This window comes from Chenopodium quinoa, unplaced genomic scaffold, assembly GCF_001683475.1.
Source record: "Chenopodium quinoa cultivar QQ74 unplaced genomic scaffold, ASM168347v1, whole genome shotgun sequence".
Lineage (NCBI taxonomy): Eukaryota > Viridiplantae > Streptophyta > Magnoliopsida > Caryophyllales > Amaranthaceae > Chenopodium > Chenopodium quinoa.
The window spans coordinates 2,767,046-2,784,346 of record NW_018745251.1 but is presented as its reverse complement, the minus strand read 5'-3'; positions in this window follow the sequence as shown (position 1 = coordinate 2,784,346).

Genomic DNA, 17,301 nt, shown 5'->3' with positions numbered 1-17,301 from the left:
TGATGACGACATGGAGGTGTTTCTCTTAATCTCCTCTTATGTTTGTATTTGTCTTTCTGTACTTAACTTAGCTTGCCTCTTCTATTTTTAGCCTATTCCTTCGACGCACACTTTTACAAGGCCTGAGACTAGGAGGGAGAGATCGAGGTCTGACTCGAGGCGTTGTCGTACCCAGCTAGGAGTCAGGGCGGTCGAGCAGAGTAAGACTGTACTGCCAGACTGGAGGGTTTTGGTTCTTCGTCTTAGGGTGCATCAAGGAGGTCGACCGGCCAATGAGGCACGACATCAGCTCATTTAGCAGGTGGGGGGGCGTACGAGGTTGGCTCGTTGTCGCAGCAGCCACAGTAGCCTTAGCATTTAGGGGTGCATCAGCAGGGTGAGCCTGGACAGGCTGGCCCTACTCTCTCGATTCCGGCTCCATCAGATTAGGTTGTGGGCGAGGAGCACAGTCCAAAAACTGTATAGTTTTTTGACATGTTTGATGTTCCTCCACAATGCGGGGTTTGCCATCATAGATGTACCTGTACTTGTATTTATTTTGACTTTGTAGGACCTTGCTCATTTGACTCATCACTATGTATTACTCTTTGTATATATGTCTATGATTACTATGTTTATTTAGCTTTTGCATTTATTATTTTTTCGTTTTATGTGCATGTAGAAATTATGACTAATTTTTGCGCAAAAAAATTTCGTCATTTTTATTATCAGTAAAGGGTATCCGACTTTCTCCCCCAAAAGAAAAAATGAAAAATAAAAGTCGAGCTAAAATTTAAAAAACAAAAGATAATTAAAGTATGAAAAAAGTTATTGGAACAAGTTTAGATTTGATCGGATAAGGCTTTAAAAAAGTAAAAATCGTAAAATCGTAGTACAAAACTAAGTCAAAGTCGAAAAAAAAACCTTGGTTAGCGTATCGCGCGAGGATAGCGCGACACAAACCTAGCTATCGCATGCGACAAGAATCACGCGATGCGTGATTTCTGTCGCATGGCGATGGATTTATTTTTTTGAATCATAACAGGATTCGATTTGCGCCAATTTTGTGCATAAATACCCCTCAAATCTCTCCATTCTGTATAGTCGAACAAATTAAAAATAGTTCTAGCTTTTATTTCTTAATCATGTCTAAGAGTTTTAGCGATTTCACTCGTGAGTGGTGCCGATCTCAGACTACTAAGCAGAGAAAAGAGCTTGATTGTTTTCTCTTAGGGGGGTATATATGGTATAAATAGGGTAGATCTTGACGTAGACTTTATTCATACCGCCTTGGAGTATTGGGATTCAGATACTCATTGCTTTAGACTTGGTTATGATGAAATGTGTCCTGTACCGGAAGAATTTGGTGCCATTCTAGGCTTCCCTTCCCTAAATCTCGCGGTAAATCCTAAAGTAAGAGAGTATTATTATTACAAGGATTTTGAGTGTTTCCCGAATCCTTTCATGTTTATAGGAGGAGAGCCTTCCTTTTTTGCATGTTCAGCCACTATCTGCTCACTAGTGGTAATATTCATGAGGCCCAAACTATTTCAGCATCTGTCATAGAGGAAATTAAATCAGGTAGAAATCCAATGCCTTTGATTGTTGGACAAACCATGCTTGGTTTGGATGAATTAAAAAAGAATCCAAAAGCACCTCTTTGAGGTTCTCCTGTATTATTATAGGTAGAAAATTAATACTTTTAATTAGAGAAATAGAAAAATAACTAACTTTTTATAGTAATAATAGTTTTTTGCATTGAATTTTTACAGATGTGGCTAATGGAGAGGCTTGAACTAATTAGCCCTCCTGACAATGTTGATAGCTATACACCAAATTGCTTCGTGAGACGGAGAAAATGCTTTTCGATAAAGATGGGCCGCCGGGAGTGGAGCAGGATCTTTGAAACTTGTGATTTTACCATCAAGTGGGTCGTTCCTTGGTGGAAAATTGAGAAGATGGTTGGTGTCAATAGCCAACCTTTTTGCTGTCTTCCTAGCTTGTCAAAGTTGACTTTTTATTACCCTTCCAAGGTGAGAAGACAATATCGTCTTGCCCAAACTGTTCCGTCTGGTGATCTTCGTCGTTCCTACCAATTTCCTATTTCACAGGATGTAGAGAGATTTTATGAATATTTGTGTGCTAGACCTTTATAGGAAGTTGTTACCCAAAAGATTTCACCTTCCTTGTCTAGGGATATGAAGCAATGGCTACTTGGTAGATCTCAAAAGAAAAAGAACGAAGCTCGAAAGCTGAGTAAGACCAACGTGAAAGATCGCCTAGGGTATAAGAAAATTCCTCCAATGGAGCGTTTGGTGAAAGGGTTGAATTCAAGACTTTTTATGCCTAAGAAGAAAAGTTCTACTCAAGGTAAAAGAAAAGAAAAGTTGACTCTGTAGAAAAGAAGGTGTGGGTTGAAAAGAAGCACGATGTAATGGCTATTGGAGAAACCATCAATACCAAGATTGAGTGTAGATCTTCCAAAGGATGCTTACTAGAAAAAGTATGGATGATGAATAAAAGCAGACAAGAATTAGAAAAGAACTAGAAAAAAGAATGTAGATTAGAGCATTGCCTTACTTTAAATTTAATTTTAAATCAATTTTATTTTTAAGCTTTATTTAAAATTCTATCAATAATGTAATTTTTGCTTTATTTTATTAATGCAATTTCCAGCTTTATAAATTAAACTAACTATTACATTAAGATTTTTTTTAAAGCAATGAAAACTTATTGAATTTTCTCGAGAGTTATTCGAGTACGAAAGTCCAAAATTTAAGAAAAACACCGAAATGCACCCAGGTCAACGCAGAACGTCTGGCGCTGCAAATTTGAACTTGTCGTCATTCGGAGCGATTGTCGCGATGCGCTGCTTCCTATCGATATGCAACAGCTGTGGCGTATCACGCTGGACTTAATTCTTGTGCGCCGGCTGTTCTGTTGTCAACGAATTGATTTCTTTTGAAGATTGAAGTGGTTGCACCCTGTAAAGGATGTCCTACGTATCCTTTCCTAAGGAATCATGCTAAACGTAGCTCTCTTGAGTATCCTACTCAAGTAATTATGGGTAGTACTTCTTAAGTTAGTCAAGATTTGTCATATTTGAGATTCATTGCAATCCATATTAGTTAGTTTTGCGGCACCACCTGATAAGATAGTTTTGACAATGTATGGTCCGAACCAATTAGACCTAAATTTGCCTCTTGGGTCTAGAACATTCTTTGTTAATTATTTTAACACCAAGTCTCCTACTTTGATATTGTAACACCCCCAAATCTCCCTCTACAGAAATACTATTACAATACGTGTAATTATACCGTAGAGATGGACTAGGGCGTACTATCGCCACGTGATTACGCTAGGCTACTCAAAATACTTAACTCAACAACAAAACTTGCAGCCGAAACTCAACTTTATTTTATTAATACTTATAAAAATAATAACATTGTTATGTGTGCTCAAAAATAAAGACAAGACCAACATTCCTAAACTAGGTGTAGCAAATTGCGGGACCCTCATATGATCATTCATGACTCCACCTTAAAATAGTGAACACTGCTTACCATAACGGTAAACAGGGCGAACCAAAACAAATAAGAAATACGGATTAGCAAATTATGCTAAGTATGATAAGTGCAAGATAATGTAAACTCAAATTTATTTGCAAACATGATTTTAAAACCAATTCCAATAATTAATCCAATAAATTCAAAACTCGTGATTCAAAACCGATTCTCAATATTCCAATATCAATAATCAATAAAACCAGTACCAATTATTTTAAAAATTAATTCCTCATATTAAAAACCAATTCCTCATAATAAACCAATTAAACCAATTCCTCTCCCAAGTGTGCACACCCCCCAATCTAGTCTCCTTTTGTTACAAGGCTATTCTTGAGGAAAGACCCGGTCATACAAAGTCCAAGGCCTTATCAATAAACCAAATCCGCATAGTGGGATTACCAACATGCTTATAACCCATTAATAATAATAATAATAATAATAATAATTTAATGGTTCAATAAATCCTTTTAATATCCAATAGTTCCAATATAATTCAAAATCCTTTTTAAATAATTCCACAGACCTTCAAATCAAACCTTGTAAATAAATACTTGAGAATAAATCTCATATTAATAACTTTTCAAAATCAACACCTCTTCCTTAAAAAACCTTTATTTAATTCAACAAACCTTTTAAAATCCATTCCTTTTTTAAACACGATAAGTAATCCAAACCATTCAAAACATGATTTAAAAATCAATCCTTCAAAGTACTTTTTATTAAAATCAATACCTTCAAACATAATTTATTTCAAAATCATAATTCAAATCAATTTAATTCAATCACCAATCAAATCATGTAAAACATGTTATTCAAACCAATCACTTTCAAAGGTATATATCCACCTAAACATACCTTGATCCTTGCTAGAAAAAACCCACAAAAAAAAAACCTCAAGAACCTTGATCGAACAAACCCTACAAATAAATATAACCTTAATCAATATAAGGTTAACAAAAAATTAATAACCCCTATCTATATGTACATGAACCTTTTAAATTAATTTCTCATAAACATCATTAAAAATATGATTTTATATAATTAAAACTACTCATAATAATTAGGAAATTTTGTATTTTACCACCTCACAAAAACACGAAAATTTGTTTTACCACCTCCCAAAACAAAAGTATTACTTTACCACCTCATAAAAAACACGAATATAGGATTTACCACCACTTAACGGTTTCCATCCAAAAATTCCGTTAATTGTGGCCCACAGTAACACGTGTCAGCATTTTATTTGTTAAAAAAAAGATAAATTAAAAAAAATAAAAAAAAACCTAAAACTACTCCAGCCACCACCACAGCGCCACCCCCGCGCAACCGCCGCCGCCTTCCCCCCAACTCACCAAAGCACTCCCCGAAATCACCACCCGCGTCGCACCACCATTCCCAACCCACCTGAACCCTCCCCGTCCCTTTCCCGCAACCGAAACACTCCCAAAAACCACCAAACCCAAAACCCTCCTTCCCTAATACGGTCACGATTTCGGCCATAAATGGCCGAAATCGGCCGATTTTGGGGCTGAGTGGCCTTAACCGGCCGATTTCGGCCATTTGTGGCCGGAATCGTGGCTGTTTTGGGGGGATTCATGGTCATTGAAGGTTGTGGGTCAGTGGTTTTTAGGTCGATTGCGGTTGCGGGAGAGGGAAGGGGGCGTTCAGGTGGGTTGGGAGAGGGAGGGGGTGGAGCCGCGCCGTCGGTGGTAGGTTCGGGGGGGCAGTCGTGGGTTGAGTGGTGGCGCGGTGGTGGTAGCTGGGTAGTTTAAGGTTTTTTTATTTTTTAAATTTTTTTTCTTTTAATTTTTTTTGGCCTATAATAACACGACACGTGGCTTTATGGGCCCACTTAACGGATTCCTAAACGGAATCAGTTAAGTGGTGGTAAAACCTATTTTCGTGTTTTTTATGAGGTGGTAAAGTAATACTTTTTTTTTGGGAGGTGGTAAAAGAGATTTTCGTGTTTTTTGTGAGGTGGTAAAAAAAAAAATTTCCTAATAATTATTTATAAATCCCCCATCATCATCATCATCATAATAATAATAATAATAATAATAATAATAATAATAATAATAATAATAATAATAATAATAATAATAATAATAATAATAATAATAATAATAATAATAATAATAATAAATAATAATAATAATAATAATAATAATAATAATAATAATAATAATAATAATAATAATAATAATAATAATAATAATAATAATAATAAATAATAATAATAATAATAATAATAATAATAATAATAATAATAATAATAATTGAATAAGAGAAGAGAATAAGAAAGGATAAGAAACCAAGGAAGAGAAGAATTGGATTTGCGTTGGAAAGAATAGCCAGAACTTGCAGAAGCTATAACTCCTTTAATATAACTCCGAATTGGGTGATCTTTGAGCCAAACCTCAAATATTATTTGAGGGGAACAATCTTTTGTGAAAAGTCAATACCCAAAAAACTGACCAGAAGTGCCCGAAAATTGGCTTCAAAGATAAATGGGATGATTTGTGTAAAATTGCGGAGAAGAAAAGAAGAGAACTGGTGTGAATAATGTGAGAGGTATGGAGGGGTATTTACAGGCTAGCTCATGCAAGAATTATGGCAAGAGAATTTGGGAAGAAATATGGCAAGTAGGGTTTATGGGATTACTTGGAGAAGTGAGTAAAAGAATTAAAGAAAGTTTGGATATTAAGGTGATTGTGTATAATTGAATATGGAAGGTATGTATGTTATGAAAAATAATAAGGAAATTAGAATTACTTGGGGAATAATTAAGAAGAATGAATGACAAGAAAATATGATGATTAGATATTAAAAAGATGGAGAATTAGAATTAAGGAAAATAAGAGGTTTTGAGAGATAATTAAAAATATAATTTTATCAAATAAATTCCCCTAGAATAATTCACGAGGGCCGAAAATATTGAGCTTACCATAGCTCAAATTTTTGGATTCCTCTAGATATATTTAGGAAGATTTTGCTCGATTTTTAAGGAATAAAATAATTGTATAAATATTATAGAATAAATAATTAATTAACTAATTACCAATTATTTACCAATAAAAAACCAAGAAAAATCAGATTTTCATACATGGAAAATCTGAAAATCCTAGCTAGTTATTAGGTAATTTCGGTCATAATAATTAATTATTTAATTAATTAATTAATTAAAATATTAATTTTGCTTTAATTAAAATATCTGAAATATGTAAATAATCTGGTTTTTTTAATAAGATAAATGGATGATAAATCTTATCAAAAATAATGATTAGTTTTCAAAATGATTTTTGCGCCAAAATTCAAATATTATTTTGGCTTCAAATAATAAATTTACTAAAATACCCTTTTTATGAAATACTTCTTAATTAATTAATTAGAAAACATGTATAAAAGTACGGGGTATTAAAGATATTTTTTTGTTTTGACCTTCTTGTTAAAGTGTCTAGCCATACGAGTTTGGTAGCATTGAGTATGATGTAAAGCTTCTTGTCGTTTTTCATCAAGTAGAATTAGCTCCTCATATCTCGCTCTAGTCCATTCGACTTCATCAAGTTTACTTTCCAACACAACGCGTATTAGCAAATTGACGTACGATAATCCCGAAGAAAAAATGGAGTTTGTCAGGCCAATCCTTGTAATTTTCTTTCATTTTCTCGATGATGATCTTTTAATTTTTATTGGCTGCCTCTACTGCACCATTCGGTTAAGGCCTATATGGGGAAGAATGATGATGTTGAATGTCATACTATTGTAGCAATTCTTCACATTCTGCTTGAAAGTGAGTTCCATTGTCACTTAGCATTTGATGTGGGACTCCATATCGACATATGATGTTTCTTTCGATAAAAAGTGTTACATGCTTTGCAGTGAGTTCTGCATATGATGCTGCTTTGACCCACTTTGTAAAATAGTCGATTGCTACTAGGATGTATTCGTAACCTCCTGTCCCAAGAGGATTAATCTTTCCAATGATATTTATTCCCCATGTTGCGAATGGCCATGGTGAAGTGTAGGAGTAAAGGAGGGATGGAAAAATGTGCTGCAAGTTAGCATATATTTGGCATTTAGGACATCTTTTTACATAGTGATAACAGTCCTTATTCATGGTAGTCCAATAGTATCCTTCACGCATTATCTTTTGGACTAGCATCTTGTCATTCACATGAGTTTCACATACTCCTTCGTGGACTACTCTTATTTCTCTTTGGGCTTCCTTTTTGCGTACACACAAGAGAGCTCGACCTTTAGGTACCTTTTTATGTAGCTCATTGTCTATGAGTACATATTGGGAAGCCAAATGCCTTAAGGCTCGTTTTTCTCTTTAGTCAGCGTGGAGTGAATATTCTCCTTTGGTGACATTGTTGAGGATGTCTATATACCATGGTTATTCTTTTCTTCTTCTTCTTGGACTACCTCATTGTCTTCTATGTCTTGAATGTAAGCAAGTTTATGCCTCTTTTATATTGTCAAAGGCATTTGCTCAATTTGTGTGGGAATTCTAACCATCGAGGCTAGCCTTGCCAAAGCATCAGCGGATTAATTTTCCTCTCTTGTAGATATGTGTATTCTACCTTTTCCATTTGATTAGTGAGGGTTTCCAAATATATAGTAAAAGGCCAAGCTTTCGCTCCGTTTTGGAAATTTGGTTGATGATTAAAGAAGAATCTCCGAATATTTGAAGTTTCTTTACTCCTAATGCCAATGCTATTTCGAGGCCTACCACGCATGCTTCATATTCCGCAGCATTGTTGGTAACGTCAATAATACTCCTACACCACAACCCTTTTGGTTTGATGCTCCATCAATGTATAACGTCCAAGTATCATCTTTTATAAGCATTAAGTCTTCGTCTGGAAACTCATTTTCTTGTATAGGCATCGAATCTTTTATTGGGAAATCCGCTTGGAAATCCGAGACCACTGATCCTTTAATAGCCTTTTGGGGCATGAATCTTACATCAAATTGGGATAAGGTGACTATCCATCTTGATATTCCCCCATTAAGTGTAGATTTCTCGAAGAGATACTTTAGTGGATCCATCTGAGATACCATATAGACTGTATGAACGAGTATGTATTGTCTTAACTTTGTTTTGGCCCACACTAATGCGAGGCACAATTTCTCAAGTGGTGTGTAGCGTACCTCATACTTGAGCATCTTTTTACTTAAGCAGTAGATGGCATTTTCTTTTCCTTTTACTTCTTGTGCGAGCATAGCCCTTATTGTCTCTTTGGTGACTATTAAATACAACCTAAGAAATATTCTCGGGAGCGCAGGTGCTAGTACAGGAGGATTAGCGAGATAGGCTTTGATTTTCTCAAAGGCTTTTTGACACTCATCGTCCGTTATTACTGGCACATTCTTCTTTAGTTTCTTTAATATGGGTTCACATATCGTGGTTAATTGGATATGAACCTACTTATGTATTGCAACCGACCAATGAATCCTCGAATCTGTTTCTTGATCTTGGGCGGCGGCATTGACATGATTTCTTTTATCTTGGTTGGGACTATCTCTATTTCTCTAGAGCCAATGACATATCGCAAGAGCTTTCATGAGGTGACTCCAAAGGCACACTTAGATAGGTTTAACATTATGTTGTATTTCCTTAGCCTTTAGAAGAACTTTCTTAAGACTACTAGATGTCCTGGACGATCTTTTGATTTTATAATCATATCATCTACGTAGACTTAAACTTCTTTGTGCATCATGTCGTGTAGTAAGGCAGTCGTTCCTCTTTGGTAAGTGGAACCTGCCTTTTTCAACCCGAATGGCATTACGGTGTAATAGTAAGTGCCCCATGGCGCTATGAATGTACTCTTTTCCATATATTCCTTGTCCATGAGAATTTGGTTGTACCCTGCGTGTCCATCCATAAACGAGAGAAGCGCATTTTGATGTATCATTTACCAAAATGCCGATGTGTGGTAAAGGGAAGTTGTCCTTTTGACTTGCCTTATTTAGATCTCTATATTCGACACGCATTCTTACCCTTCCATTTTTCTTTGGAACTGGCACCACATTTGCAACCCATTCGGGTTATTTAGATACCCTGATAAAACCTATAGTAATTTGTTTTTGAACTTCTTCTATTTTTAAGAGCTACGTCAAGTTTCATTCGACGTAACTTTTCTTTTAAATTTTTCATTCTTGGAATTAGTGTTATTGTGTGTTGAGCTATTTCTCTATTTATTCTTGGTATATCTTCATATGACCAAGCAAATACATCGATAAATTCTTTTAGTAGATTAATTAAACAAGTTCTTTCTTCTTTAGTAAGACTTTATCCGATTTTAACATGTCTTTTAACACTTGGATCTTTTGAGATATCCACTATTTCAGTGTATTCTATTACTTGTGTTTTATTCTCAAGTGTTTCCGTTGCTTTAATTATTTCTTTTTCACTTTAAATATTAGTTAAGCAATGCTCGTCATATTGGGTTAAGGAATGACACGAGGAGTAAGAAAGAGAAGCATATTATTGAATTTGGAAACAATTACATCAAATAAAGAAATGTCTGTTGGAACTTGACTACTTACTATCTTGGGAATAGGTGCTAAAATAGAAGAACTAGGGAGAGATACTATAACTAGAGATTTGGAAGACTCGATGAGGACTCAGATTCACACTCTGACTCAGACGACTCTTCGAATATAGGTCCTTGTCATGTTGTTATGGAGATCTTCCATACACAGGGTGTAGTTACCTTCTTAGTCTTCCGCCATCCCTGGACTAATCCCTCTGATGGAATTATAAGCTTTGAGGGGTCAAAGATTTCATTTTGTAGTGTTGTCTAAATGAGCGCAGAGTTGTCTTCAACATATTTCAGCTCATTTTTCTCGTGCCCATTAAAGAAATCCCATGACATTAAAGTCAAAACATGAAGGCGCTTTCTCCTTATAGATTGGAGTTGGGATGTCATCTAAGAAGTGGCAATAAAGGAAGATTTTGAACCCAGGTTGTCTTATTCTATCTTTTACAAAGGGCTCGGGAAATTCATAGCACGAATAATCTTAACCCTCTCTTATGAATTGTCCATTAAGGGTGAGGGGATATTAATCCATTGGGATTGCTTTCATTTGGGTATGAGAATTTCTCCGCGCATTAGCCTTTTCCCGGGCTTGCTTATAGTCTTTCAAAGTCTGTTCAACACCAAGTCCAAAAGTATCTAATTTAGGAAGGCCGGACGATTTCGTCTGCATTGCTACTCCTTTCTTCTTTCCTGGAGTCATTCCAGGAAAGTATCCTTGTTTTCGGAGTATACCATTAAATATCATATTTGAATGGAGGTCGTAGCAAAGAGGGTTCCTTTCATCTTCCTCAATTAAGGAGAACTCTTTTGCGTTAAAGCCCCATAGGTCTTCATCATTGTCATCGTGCTCCACATTTATGAGAGCCTTATTAATCGCCTTGATTCTTAATTAAGAGGCATTGATTGTAACAAGAATTCCTTCAATGATAGCGTTCACTTGTTGATGAAGTGATGAAAGGACGACCTTAAGGTCATGAAGCCAAGGGCATCCCAACAATAAGTTGAAAGATGCCTTGATATCAAACACTTGGAAAGTTGTGGAATGTTATATAATTCCTGCAGTGACGTTCATAGTAATAGTCCCAAGAGATTGGCAATGAGTATTGTCATAAGCTCTTATTCCTTGTGTGGATGGAGACAAGTCTTCATCCCTTATTCCCAACATCCTCGCAGTTCGTAGTGGACCAACATTAATTGCTGACCCATTATCTACGAGAGTCATTGGGACATTCATTCTCTTGCAGAATATTATGAGATTAACGGGATTTGGGCAAAGCATCCATTACTGCGACTCTATGTTAACGGGATTTGGCTAGTAGTTTCCATACGTTCATTTCTACCTTAGTTTCTTAAGTTGTTTGACAACATCGTTATCTTCTATGATTAGTATGGAAACTTGTTGGGTAGTAGGAATGGGTTGTGTAGTGATGGGAGGTTGCACTCTCCCTGATCTTGTGAGAACATCTATGGGTGAATCTTCTTCATCCCAAATGTCATCTACTGGGTATATTATGGAAAGTGGGGTTTCCTCCACATATTTGAGGTAGACATCCTCATCATCAATTTACTAGACTCCGTTAATGCTAACATCCCTTTCTGGTGGGATTTTGACCAACTTCTTACTGTCAATCAATTTCTGGATTAGATCTTTTAATTTGAAACAGTGTTCTATGGTATGTCCTTCAGCTTGATGGTATGGACAATAGAACGTATCTATCCTTTTTAATGATTCAAAAGGTCTTGGCTCGAGAGGCTTGATCTTCCCACTCTCGAAGAGCATTTTGAACATGTTCGCGTAGGAAGTCCCAATTTGTGTGTAAGGCTTGTCACTTTTTTTGGGTGTTTCGCCTACTTAGAGGGAAAATGGCTTTCACTTAGTAGTCTATGTGGGTGCCTCCTCTTTAATATCACATTTATTTTGAGCCATCTTTATGTGATCGTGGGCCTCACGACATATACCTATTGCTTCCTTTATCAGTTGTGTGAGGACCCACACTTCTCCTTTTGTGGCAAGATGTTGACTTGTAGGAATATCACTCATAGCATCAAACAAGGTTTCCTCCTTTCCTCGATAGCATTGTTTCTGTGACTGGTTTAATGAGGGATGATGGGTCAAAATCATTTTCTTCATCAGAAATAGCCAAAGAATCTGAAAGTGGGGCGCTATTGATGCTTGGCTTCTTGCTTGCAGGAGGCAATGGAAGTTTATTGTTATCAATCAGATCTTGAATAGCTTCCTTTAGCTTCAAGCAATTTTCCGTAAGATGGCCCCTTCTTTGATGGCATTCACAATTTGGATTGGGGTTCCAACTAGATGTCCTCCTTTCGATCAGTGGATCTCCAAATGGTTTAATAGGAGTTATAAGACCTTTTGCATGAGGGTGGTCAAATGCGATATCATAATAACTCATGCCAATATGAGTAAAATTCTTCCTAAATGGCTTCTTTTATCCTTGATTATTCATAGCAAGGACTTCGTTCAGATTAAAGGTGCTAATTTTGTTCAAGTGGGTGGTTTTAGAAAAAGAAGGATTGTCGTTCTTCTTTCCTTTCCATCCACTGTTGGAGTTGTTAGCAGGTTTTTTCTTTGCAAGGTCGTTCTCGATGTTGATTCCTATATCATAAACAACCTTGAAAGTATTCAGATTACTTTGATATTTGAGATGCTTAGAATATTTTTATTGGAAGTTCTTAATAAACATCCTTACAGATTCCTTCTCACTAGGCACCTCAACCATTTTAGCAGAAGTTTCCCTCCACTTATTAAAGAAGAAAGTAAAACCCTCATTCTCTTTTTGTTTTAACATTTTAAGGTCATTGTGATCAGTTTCAACTAGAATGTTACATTTATACCTATCAATGAAAGCACTTACAATCCCATCCCATGTAGAGATCTTTTCTTTGTCGAGGGAAAAGAACTATTGTTGGCCAACGGTATTAAGAGATAAAGAGAACAAAGAGTGAAAGATTTTCCTATCAATCCCCTTAATGTTCATTATGGTTTAGAAAGCTCTTAAGTGGACATAAGGATTGTCAGCAGGGTTTAATCTAGGAATGTCATTGGCGTTGAAATTCTGCGGAAGAAGCTTCTTGTCCACTGAGACCCCTTGTGAGCTAATGCCTGGAACTTGTAGTCATTGTAGAGCTTGTTCAAGCTTTCCTCCATTCGCTGCATCTGTTGCAGTTTTGCAGGGTCATTGACTTGAAGAGCCATAGCCTTCATCATTTCAATTACATCGGCTAAGTTTTGCCTATGTTCATTGACTTCTTCATGAGTTCACATTATCCTCTTAGCTTTTCTCTTTTGACGGATCAAATTATCAAAAAGTGAGATTTGAAAAAAAGCGTTGTCCTTGATTAGCCGACCTTCTCTTCTTGACCAAATACTTTAAATTAAACCATTTATTTTAATGACTTGACTCAAATTGACATTGATTTTATTGGTTTAAAAAAATCAAAAATAGGGTGCATATTTTTGGGAATCAAGTGTAAGGTTAAACAAGAATGGTTTAATTGAAGGATTAATATTTGACATACTGTAGACACCCATTTGTGTCTCCCCAAAACCAAACCCAGTGATAAATACCTTTCACGTTAATTAATTATCGAACAAAGAGAAAGTGTGAAAAGTCTAGTGATGGGGATGTTTTTATTAAAATATCTCTTCTTTCTGTTTTTGAAATTTTTTTTTTCTTACCTTATTTTTGAAAAACGTGCATTATAATTTAGTTTGGTTCATGATATAGGTCCAATAATTGTGTAGTTGGATGGGGAGTTATGACCCAATTCTGATAAATAATGAGAAAGTTATGGCCAAAATACTAAACTGGGCCCGATTTGGTTTTTATATGCGGCCCAATGATCTAGAGGAGGGCCTATTAATAATTATCATTCCTAAAGATATTAGGATTGATTATAGTCATCTAGGATATTCTAGAAGGTTCTTTTAAATCCTAATGGAGTTAGGATTGATAATTATGTTTCAAAGATTTGAAATTGAATAAAACTACTCCACTTTAGAATCCTTGTTTTGTACGATGTAGAATATATTCAGATTTTATTTTCGTGCATCATAATATTTATCCAAATTTTATATGGTTGGATAGATCTTGAAATTATCTTTCCAATGACATATTATAATATAAAATCCGAGCTATAACGAAAAAGATATTGATTAGATATGAAACTCTATCCAAAACTAATACCCTTCCACTATTTCAGCCATATCTTTTTTTCTACTAAAGATTTTAATCTGACTTATATTGGGTTGGAAATTAGACTTCAAGATCTTTCCAACGACATATTGTAGGACTTGTTTGGACTTCTAGATCAAAAGATATGATAAAACCAAAACGCATGAAACTGATTATTAGCGCCTGACGCCAAGAATTAGCGCCTGTTGCTAAGGCTTGGTGCCTGCCGCTAACCTCCAGCGTCTGGCGCTAATCGTTTTTTATTCTCGTTGAACCTCTGATTTATTTTTTTTATCCATCAAACTGATTTTCTCTATAAATAGCCTCCTAAAACCTCCGTTTTCAATCATCAATTCTCATCAATAATCACCAATTCTCTAATTCTAATTTTCTCTCTCTCTCTCTCTCTTTTCTAAACTACCCTTTTGCATACAAAATTCCGCATTCACAAGATCTAGACACACCTAGCCAAATTCGAATTTGTCTTCGCCCTAGACGTGAAAGTTTTTAATTTCTGAGGAAAGAGATACGAGGCATCCAAGTAAGTGCTTTAATTGTTAGCATTGTTATTATGATATAGAAATCATTAGGTTGTTATTATGATTCTAGTATCATGTTAGGATGCTTGATGTTTTGAATGACAACAATGATTCCTAGTATTATGTTTAGGGAAAAGGTTTCTAATATCAAATATGACAATTGTGTTTCCTACACTGCTTCCTATTTTCTTCGTAATATCATGTTAGTATCATATTAGGGCTAAAGCTTTGATTTTTAATGTTAAGTGACATGCTAGGGTTTGTTATTAATCTTTTTAGTATCATGCCTAGGATCTTGCTATTATGCTTTAATATGATTAATGATTATAATTATTATTATGATTATTATTATTATTATTATTATTATGATTATTTTGATTGTTATTATGATGATTATTATAATTGTCATGATTATTATTATGTTTCTTGATTCTAGTTATTGTTATTGCTTGATCACACCTTTTATGTATGTTAAAAGGGAATTCGTACTTGTAATTAGGCTTAATAAGATAATTAATAATCTTGTTTAGGGTTAATATGATTATAATTCAAGTGATCGCCAATAATAGATTTATTCGTGAATTAATATTCAACCAACATAGATTAAACAGGTTTAGGGGTAAACCTATTGATTGCATGTTAGTTAGAAAGCGCACATGAATACGATCAGAATAAAGTAGAGGCCTATTATTAGGGCAGGTTCAATTTCTTTTAGGTTGGATTTGTACCTTCATCCCCGAACTACCAGTCATGGTTCCAGACCTATTGGAGTTGACGATCTCCTAGAACGTTAAGGGGTGTAACCTTCACCGCGTGAACGGTTTACAAGTTCCTAAAACTTGTTGGCGACTCTTTTGCTCTATCTTCTTTCCCTTTGTACGCCACCGTACTTTAGTGTACGATCACAGTGCGTTTCAAGTTTGGGGTAATGCTTCAAATATTCCCCACAGTTACTTCACTGGGGAGGATTTTTATTTTAATTCCTGAAATTTATTTCGGCAATGATTTAGAATGAGTGGATGAGACTTGAAAAGTTCTAAGTATTTCATGTGCGTAATTTTGATTAATATTATTTCCATATGTATAAAAAATATCTTATTGGAAAGACCATCCGTAATGAGTTAAAACATAGGATTTTTACACGTAGGAAATTTGAGGAATATCTTTTACAACTAGGATTGAAATAATGCTGCGCAAAACTGAAAAATTTTATCAAGCACAGAAAGCTGCTGAGGCATGTAGGAACTAGCATCAGAAAATAGAGTTTAGCGCCACTAATTTGACTATGGCGCCAGGCGACAGTTTCTATCGTCAGGAGCCAAAGCCAAATTGTTGGCGCCGACCTCTGTTTGTTGGCGCCAAGTTCTTCCAATACCGAGCCAGAAATATGCGTTCTAATTTTGACCAGTTTTTAGCACTATTTGCTTGATCCTACTTCCTGATTGAGTTTTTCTCACTTTTTTGAAACCCATATGTGTTCTACATATGGACATAACCCTCTAGGAATTCATGCTCCATCTACCTGATTGAACGCTCTGTGCAACAAAGAGTACATCCGAGAATGTTGAATTCACCAAACCATGGAACCGAGTTTTTCTTAACTCGCGGTGTCCCATCCACTCGCGCAACCCTTCACGGTTAGGCTTCCGAGCGGTGCATCTGGACAATTATCCATGGACCCTTTTTGACTAACCCATATCCTTAACTTAAAGAACTAGAGCCATGGTTAGGTTGCAAACTTATTGCATCATGATGTGACTATTTGACTACTTGTGCATATCTTACTTGTGCAGTTTAATGCATATACGTGAAGTCTTAACTTAGTCTTTGCTTTGGTCTAGTCACATAGTCTAGCCACATGGTCATGACACAAGTCTTATCATGTAACCTACACTCACTAGTCTTAGTACACACTTTGTACATACTCTTTTCACACCATGACCATGTCTTAGGTTCATGCATGAGTCGGTTTTTTTCCGTCATTTGAGTTGGGGGTACATTCTATTCCTAATTTTTCATATCTCTCCATCTACATGCTTTCTCCATATCACAATCTTCATTCTTCCTACCTTCTTTCATCTATGCATGTTGAATAGAGTTAAGTCAAATAATTAACAATGAATATCCCTAATTTCCATTTCCACAGTACTTGGTCAAATAGAGAAGGGCGATTTATCAAGGACAACACCTTTGTCCAGGTATTACTTTTTAATGAACTGATTCGTCAAAAGAGGAAGCTAAGAAGATAATGGCAAGTCAAAAAGAAGTTAATGAACTTAAATTGACTACCATGAATGAAGCATTAAAGGCTTTACCCTCAAAATTGATGACCCTGTGAAGCAACAACAAATGGAGCTCATGCAAGAAAGCTTGAGCAAGCTATCTGGCGACTACAAGTTCCAAGGCATTAGTTCACAAGGGGTCTCGCTGAACAAGGAACTTCTTCCATATAAGTTCGATGCCACCGACATCCCAAAAT